This window comes from Solea solea, chromosome 10, assembly GCF_958295425.1.
Source record: "Solea solea chromosome 10, fSolSol10.1, whole genome shotgun sequence".
NCBI classification, from domain to species: Eukaryota; Metazoa; Chordata; class Actinopteri; order Pleuronectiformes; family Soleidae; genus Solea; species Solea solea.
In genome coordinates this window covers 12008525-12017093 of record NC_081143.1, presented here as the reverse complement: position 1 = coordinate 12017093, position 8569 = coordinate 12008525, and the positions used below count along the sequence as shown (strand labels likewise).

General features: G+C 38.0%; 1 long non-coding RNA gene across 1 annotated transcript; it reads left to right on the top strand.

Annotated features, from left to right (window-relative positions):
* Positions 1-985: 985 nt before the first annotated feature.
* Positions 986-7125, top strand: LOC131466536 (uncharacterized). The gene is made up of 3 exons (XR_009241434.1): positions 986-1421; positions 4958-5031; positions 5502-7125. It is a non-coding gene; the product is annotated as an uncharacterized LOC131466536 (long non-coding RNA).
* Positions 7126-8569: the final 1444 nt, after the last annotated feature.

Sequence of the window (8569 nt, the reverse complement as noted above, 5' to 3'; positions counted from 1 at the left end):
TGCCGCTTGTCGGAAGAACCCGTTACTACCCAACAGTGCTCACAAGCCTACAGTCCAGCCATTCTGAAAGCAGACAAGACCTCATAATAGAAATACAACAAACATTATATAGAATTCAGATGATGGGACTCACAGTAATATGTTTACGGATACCAGCACACATTGGGGTTAAAGGGAACAAAATAGCAGACAAGGTGGCAAAAGCAGCAGCCGGACATAATAATAATAATATATATATATATATTTATATATATATACATATATATTTAGCAATAAAATTAAGCAAAACAGAAATGAACAGCATCATTAAACAAAAACTAAAGGAAGATGGTTTTACAGTATCCAAAGAATAGAGGGAGCAGCTAGGCACATGGAAAGAAGCAGGAAAATATAATATGGAGGATCAGATTTGGCCATACAGGATTGAACAACACATTATTTCTCATCAATAACACAATACAGACAGATGTGATTACTGTGGGCAGGAGGAATCCATTCATCATGTTATAACACAATGTCAGAAATACCAAAGGGAGAGAGAAGTAATGATTAAAAACTTGAGAGACATTGATGAGGAATTGGAGTTGGTAGATGTATTGCGAGAGGACCGGAGTGAGTGTTACAAGATATTACTTCAGTTTCTTAAAACCACAAAGTTGATTGGGAGGATATAGAATGTGTGTGTGTGTGTATGAATAGGTGTATGTATATGTATGCATATATATAGGTTTTTTTTTGTGTGTTTTGTAGTTTGTATATATATATCTATGTGTATATATATATATATATATATATATATATATATATATATATATATATATACGTGTGTGTGTGTGTATATGTATTATTATTTTATTATTAGTAAGAGTTCAGTTAGATCAACATTTCGATCCACACTCCATACCAGATGGTGGCGGTATTGCACCAAATCGTTGTTTGCCAACCGCCATAAAACCTCAGAAAAGGAGAAGAAGCACGCAGAGGCGACTGATTGATTGGTGACACCACACACCTGCTTGTCTTCACGCAGGTGTTTTCAATCAGCTGATGACCGCAGATTGCTTCCTCCTCCTCTTCTTATTTAATCTTCTTCCAGGCCAACAGTTCAGTGATGTTACTTTGAAGAGAAGCTGCACGAGCCGTGGAACAAAAAAAAAGAAGACGCGAAAAAAGTGTTGCTGCTTAACTACTGAAACTGTTCCGGGAGGAGGGAACTTGTGGCGGTAATGCACCAACCGCCCTAAAACCTCAAAAAAGAACGAGGGAACTTTAAAAAAAGAAGAGGAAAAAAGAAAACTACCGCAGCGTGACGTCAGACGCCGAAAAGGTGGTCGCGTGCATCAGCTCCTGTATAAAAACGCAGCATGGCGCTCCAGGATGGCGTGTTCGACCTGGTCCAGATTGGTGGCCCGTCCAGAATGGTGAGTAACTTTTGTCAAGTTATCTTAATGGTGACTCTGTTTGTTGAATTATATACTCAAATTTAGCCCTGCTCATTGTCTGCTCAATTCTGCTTTAATTTTTAGTTCTGCCTTAGTTATTTGCTCAATTTCAGCTTTTGCTTGAGCTGTGCTTCATTTTAATCTTAATTTATATAATATGCCATAATTATGATATGATATGATAGCTCAATTTTGGCTTAATCTTAGCTTAATTATTTGCTCAAAATTAGCCTCACCTGTGGACCTGGTCCAAAGTGGTCTATATGCTGAAAACCAGTGAAAGGTGCATTTATTGCATTTTCACAAATGCAATAAAGGTTTCACAAATCACAGACTGTGTTTTTATAAGTATTCAGGGTCTGTAAGATGATCTAGTCCTGATTTGGGGAGTATAGGTACAGTGGTTTTTGACGTGTACCTGGTCTAATGAGGTCTTGGTATGAAACAAAAACGGTGAAATCTCCCATTTAGCATTTTCACAAATAAAATTAAAGTTTCACAAATACAATAGTGGGTGTCGGGCAAAGTTAATGTCATACCCAAAATGTTTTCACATCAAGAAGTGTCCCAAAAAAAGATAATCAGTGGACAAACAGTAAATGTCCCCTTAAAGGGATAGTCCACCTATTTACATGTGGCTTTGTATTGCTGGAATAGCAGTATTTAAAAAAAATAAATAAATAAATAAAGTAAGTAATATGACAAGATCAGTAACTATTCTGCCTCCTTCCACGAGTCTTTACTGTTGAACTGTGGTGTACACATGAATGCAGGGTAAGAAAACAAAATATAGCACTATTCACAAAGGAAAAGGTTTTAGTATAAAATAAACAACTAGCCAAATCTAAAAGAATGTTTAACAATATGCAAATAAATTATGCAACAAAGTATTTGATGTGGCACAGCTGGAGGATTGTGGAAGATTTTCACACCAGACTTGATTCAACCATGCTCCTAAAGGACAAAGAATACAATTACAGATGAAATGTGAATGAAGATTTGACTTTTTTCCAGGAAATGTAAACCTTTCAGCAAAATATGAGTTAGCTGTGAACATAATTTTGTCTATATAGGCTACGAATAACAGATGTTAGTTCACACTGAAAATGATCGTGGTGTGAAAACATTGACTTCTGAACAAATATGAATAACATTAAACATTTGCATTGTTAAGCGAAAGCAAGGTGGCTTTACTTCGCAATCAGTTTACTTATACATTTTGTATGTATAATTGTCTATCAAATGTTACTTTGACAACGTTGTCGCTTTACTGCCAACAACTATATCACATCGTAAACAATGTGAGCAGAAATAGAGTGGAGTATTAGCGTCAGTCTTACTTCCCAGTGATGTCTTTGTGTTGAAATGGAGACCGTGAATCCTCGGAGTTTCAAGCTTTTCCATGTCAGTGTCTTCTCCAAAACTCAACAAGCTTAGCTTAGCCTTCAGGCATCAGGCTTGCATCACTCTGCCACTGACTGGCAAATGATGGGAACTTACTGCTTGTCCTTTACTTGTTTTTTACTGCACGTCCCAGTACAATGTAGCACCATAGAAAAACAACCTGAGTATTTTACAGCTCTGTAAGGTATTTGTCGACTAATCCCTCACGGGGGTTTGTGTGTTTACACAACTAGCGCTGTCTGCTTCAAAGCCTGAGACGGCGAGGGGAAAAAGTGAGCGCAGTGCATTGTGTGATTTGTCGTTCATCTACATGAGCCAACATTAAATTTTTTCTGCTTTTCTTAGCCAAGAAGGCACTTGCTTCAAATATTATTCACATTTCTACTACATAGATGGTCTACGTTTAATAGACATTCATCTTTCCAAGGGTGCCTTAATCTTCCCCTACCCCTTGTGCCGAGTCGGAAGCTGGCGAATCGGAGGCTAACTTCAGCGTCGTCTCAATATTCAAGCTGTGCCTCATTGTGAGCCAGTTATCTGAATTGGCAGCCGTTTTGTTTGGTTACAGCAGTTAAATCCTTGGTTTAAATGGGGCTGCAACTAATTTCTATTTTCATTAACTGTTCACTGTTTCTAAATTCAGTTATATTCTTAAATGATTGCTTAAATAGAGGGAATATTCACATTTAACAAAATAAAAAAAATCGGAAACTCAAACACTTAAACCATCATAAATGATCAAAATAGACAAAACAAGACTAGAAACAAGTTAAAATGGCTGCTGTGCTATAGGGCTGTAATCAACCAAAGAAATTCATGGTCGACTGAAGCCCTGAAATTTCGACTCAAAATCGCCTAGTCGAGGGGGGGTGGGCGATAGCTCTGAAAGAGTTTTGCATATCGTGCATCTGCGCATGATTTTTGAAAATATACTATACTATGTTGATATCAGCGCGATAGCAACTGTTGAGGAATATTTAGATGATTTGTCTCTGTGCATGTCCTTGCACAGAGCGACACTGAACATAGGAGCTCAGCTTCACGGCTGAGACACAAATAGATTGCTGCCGTTTTGCGGGCAAGCAGGTAACGCTTTAGATTAGGGAACACATATTCACTATTAACTTGGTGCTTACTAATGTATATACTGTGTCATAAGTTTATTTTTTTTTTAAATAATTCTGTTGAAGCATGTTTGAAAAGCAGTGTCTGACTTTCATTGGTTAAACTTCATAGAATTTTTATTTATTACTTTTGTCAGATTCAAGTTATTTCCGGACCATTGTGAGTTTTTCTTTCATTAACCGAAGGGTACCAACAATTTTGTCCATGTGTGTAAGTAGCATACCAGACCTTTATTAGTAATTATTAAGCACATATTAACACCTTAATCAGGAAGAATCTTAATTCATGTCGTAGTAGAGGTAGAATAAGGTTATGTAGAATAAGGTGTTAATACGTGCTTAATAATTACTAATGAAAGGGCTAGTGTGCTGTTTATGCATGTTAGTGAGCACCTAGTTAATAGTGAATGTGTTCCCTAATCTAAAGTGTTACCGAATTTTTTTATTTTCATCTATTTTTGGAAAATGCTGCCACACTACCAATGTCTTTGACATGGATCTTAGAGGATGACCGACTGTAGCACAACATTAAATAAAACCACCGCACGTTCCGTAGTCTTACTGCCTCCTGTGTGTTGGACTAATCCAAAATACTGAAAACAAGGGGGGTGTTCTCTGCAGACACGCTGTGATCTGTGGAACAGGGGTGCTCTGCAAACACCCCCATTAGCACTTGGTACATTCCTCCAGATGAAATCAAATTAACCATAGACTGTATGAAATTAACACGGCATAAAGTCGACTTATCAGAATTTGGGTCGAACCAGAACGTATCGACTGATTAAACGACCAGTCGACCGGGACTTTACAGCCCTACTGTGCTATGTTAACTCACTGTTCCACTCATGGTCATTACTATTGAGTTTTTCACTGGAAATACTTGTTTGTTAAATGTTGAAAAACAGATTCAGGGTTAAACATGTCTTTTATAATTCTAAACTTTTATTGTAGTCATTAAAATACAAACTTTTTTTTTCTTTTTTAAAGGAACAACCTGCTTCCTGCTCACGGAGACCTGGTCGGACCCGCCATATACAAAAGCCTGAGGTTGTCAAAAAAAGGTGAGTGATATTTTTAGAGATAATTTACTACATAATTGAAAATGTAATAGCTAATTATCATAATGTATTTAACTGATGGCAGTATATCATATTAATTTAATCGCACATGTATAATAAACGTTTTTTGTGTTTTTAAAGAGTGTGGCTGTATGTACTGACATTTCTATACTTGAACTTAAAAGGCATTCCTTAAATCTTAATCATCTTTTTTCTACATCACTTGTGATTATGTTAATTTCTTTGTTTCACTGTTAGAATAGTATTTGTGCTGGCAGCAATGTTTTAACTGAAAGTGAGTCTTTATAGCTCAGGCTGGATGAACCATACAACCTCATACAAACACATTGTAGAACACCTTAACTAGTTATTTTGCATCTGTAACGGTATCAGCTTGAACATTGTCACGGCTAGAGACTGGACTCATTCTATACTCATTCAAACTTTTTTGTTTGTTTTTTTTTCCCCCCCAGATTGATCTTCATGAAGATATTCAAATAGTAGGTGTCATGCTTTAATTCTGGGTGGCCGCCGTGTCCCCACTCTTTCTTGGCCGCTGTGCCTACATCTCTCTGCATTGTCCAACATGGCCACGTTCTTTCTATTCTCCTGCTTTCCATCTGTCAAATAGCTGAGGGTTGTACATGGAGCATTTGCCACAGGTTGGTTTTGTATGTTCCTGTCCACTTTATTGGGTGGTCTGAAATCTGGTCCTTGTTGGTTATATTTTTTGTGGAACTGCTGAGCGAGTGATTTGAAAGAATGAGGTGACTGATGGAGTGTTTGAAATTCTCTCTCTGAATGAATTGGTTGTGTGTGACATATGCCTGGATTGAATAGTTAAGATGGTCTGAGAAAATGATTATGTTCAGCAGTTCACATTAAAGTAGATATGGTGTCTTGAAGGGCTTAGATGCTTGATAAGTTATAATGCACTAACATTTCCTTTTTAGGTCTGTCTACAAAGGGTGAGTCCATATTTTTTTTATTTCTTCTCTGGGGGCTACTGTCTTGGCCTCCATGTTTGGTAGGGTTTGTAGAGTAGGGGAATAAACAAAAGAAAACTTGTGTGTTGTGTTTTTTGAAAGTGAAGGTACTTAGGTGTCAGCAACTGACTTGCTAGTCTGGCTGCCCACAGCTAACTACCGGATCACACTGACAATTTACATGCAAAGGTAAGAACACGCATCTATATGGAGGCGTTTTCTTGCCTTGCCACTGTGCCCTTAAACACTTTTTCTTTCCAACTGTTTAGGTGAGTGACACGCAGGCCGCGGGCCATCGCTCTTCCGGCCGCCGTGTCAATCTGTCGTGGCTCTCTTGCCTTTCCTCACTTCTAAAAGGAAAAAAAAAAATCAACTTGAACTGTTTTCATTAGCAATAAAATAAAGTGATGTTGGAGGACCAGATCTTAAATGAGGTTTAAATAGATGTTGGTGTACAGTTAAAGCTAGATGGTAGGAATAAAATTAATGTTGTGCCTTGTACGCTGTCACAAGGCTTAGTCTTCTTGGCCGCCGTGCCTTTTTTTTTCCTCTTTTCTATCGTGGCCATTAATCTACCGTTAGCCCTAAAACGTTAAAGTAGATCCTGGTGATCTACATAGTACCTGGCTTTGGATGACAGTTGTCCCATTGCCTTTGTATTGCCATATGTCCCTTAATGCAAGTAGGCAATGATCGCTAACTGTGCCCGCGCCTTCATGTCCTACTTGTGTTATTGTACGTCTGGCCTTGCGCGTATAGTCATTTTACATAGGCAAACATGGGTGCCTTCCGCGTCCATGCACAGTAAGTGAACTAACCTGTACTTTTTTTCTAGCATCATTCAAGAGGAGCACCGACATCCCTGCATGTCCATCTTAATTAGATTGCGTTTTAGTTAGGTTTAGGTAAAATTTTAAATGTTAAGTGCAGTTTTTCTTTCTTGCTTGGCCGCTGTGCCATTACTATACCTGCTCTGACCTGAATCTTGATTCTTCATGGCCACTGTGTCATGACTGTACTTGGTCTTGGTGTTTTTGCCAGTCTATAATTTCTGATCTGTTTTTCCTCCTAAATTTCTGTGTGTGTGTGTGTGTGTGTCTCTGTGTGTGTGTGTCTGTCTGTCTGTGTCTCTGACCTCTGGACCAAGTGTCTGTCTTGTTTGTCTGGTCTCTGTCCTGTGTGTCGGATTTAGTCACTTTTTTTAGTCTCAACTTAAATGGATGATTTTAAAGTTGATTAGTCTTGAGGAGTCTGCAGGAAATTCTGGTACATTATTTTGAAATGGCTTTAATGAAAAAAATTTAATTTTGCTCTTGAATCTCAGTTATCATAGTTGCAACTTGGACTGTTGACAAACGTGGAAGCTGATGAATCATGTAGTAAATGCATCAAAGTTTACTGTAGCTTGTCTAAAGTTCTTTCTTAGTGCTGTAAAAATGTAGTTATTGATCATGATGAGCTAGACCAGGTCTTCCTTTATTCTCAGCAGGTAATTGCTTTGATAAGATAACTGGTTCCTGATTTGATTATGAAGCTAAACTTTTTATTTACATGCAAGTGTAGTCACATTAGATTGTAGGTGTTATTCAGCCCATGGATAATGTTATGATATACTTTAAATCTGGCATTTGTTGGCACGCTTTTGATATCCATTTAAGTCTTAAACTTTACACACTGCCATCAGCCTTTGTAGTCGCTAACTGAAATCGTATTCAATATTAATGCTGACTTGTCTCACTCTGCCAAGTTTATTTCCCTCTAAAGGAGTTGAACCTTTTTGTGTTCATAGTCATTTTGCGCGTCATGTTGGGAGGCCTCCCAGCAGGGGATTTTTATCTTCCCCTGCAAAACTATGCGTTACTCGTCTTAGGGATGCAGGGCTATCCTGCATAGTTTATTTCATAAATTAGATTATAGGTTGCAGGATTAGAGCGCGTTTCTTTTCTTTAGGAGGACACAAACCTGGCAGAGAGACAACTCAGATTATTTAAGTGAAAGTTGCGCCAAATGTTGGAATTTATCTTTAATAAAACGACTTGAAATAAAACCTTTATTCTGTGGGCTGAAATTGGACAGAATTTGGCTTTGTGTTAAAGACTCTTGTGCAAGTACCCTCTTGTAGCAGGAGTGAGCAGCTGCAGCTTTTTAATTTATTTTTTGTTATTTGATTTGTTTCCTGAATTGACTTGGTGTCTGGAGCTTTGTGGTTAACAGTGATCATGTAAACGTGTAAACACAAGTGGTCTTCTGCCTATTATTTGTGAAGCTGGCAGCTGGTTAAAATGATAGGACTTTATGGCTTGCCCAAAGTGGGATTTTTTGATAGAGCATAGGGTTGACACCTCACCATACACTAGCTATTTCAGCCAACAAGTATCTGTAGTCTGTTATTACCCATGACTTTCTTTTAAATTTCACAATTTAGGCAGCTTGTAGAGTCACTAGGAAGATGCTTAATCCCAATGTCTTGATTGGTTGCATGAGAAACTGCTAGCTCTTAGATGTGTTGGCGAAGTTCCTCCTCTGATTTTTGTAGACTTGCCCTAAAGTTTCTC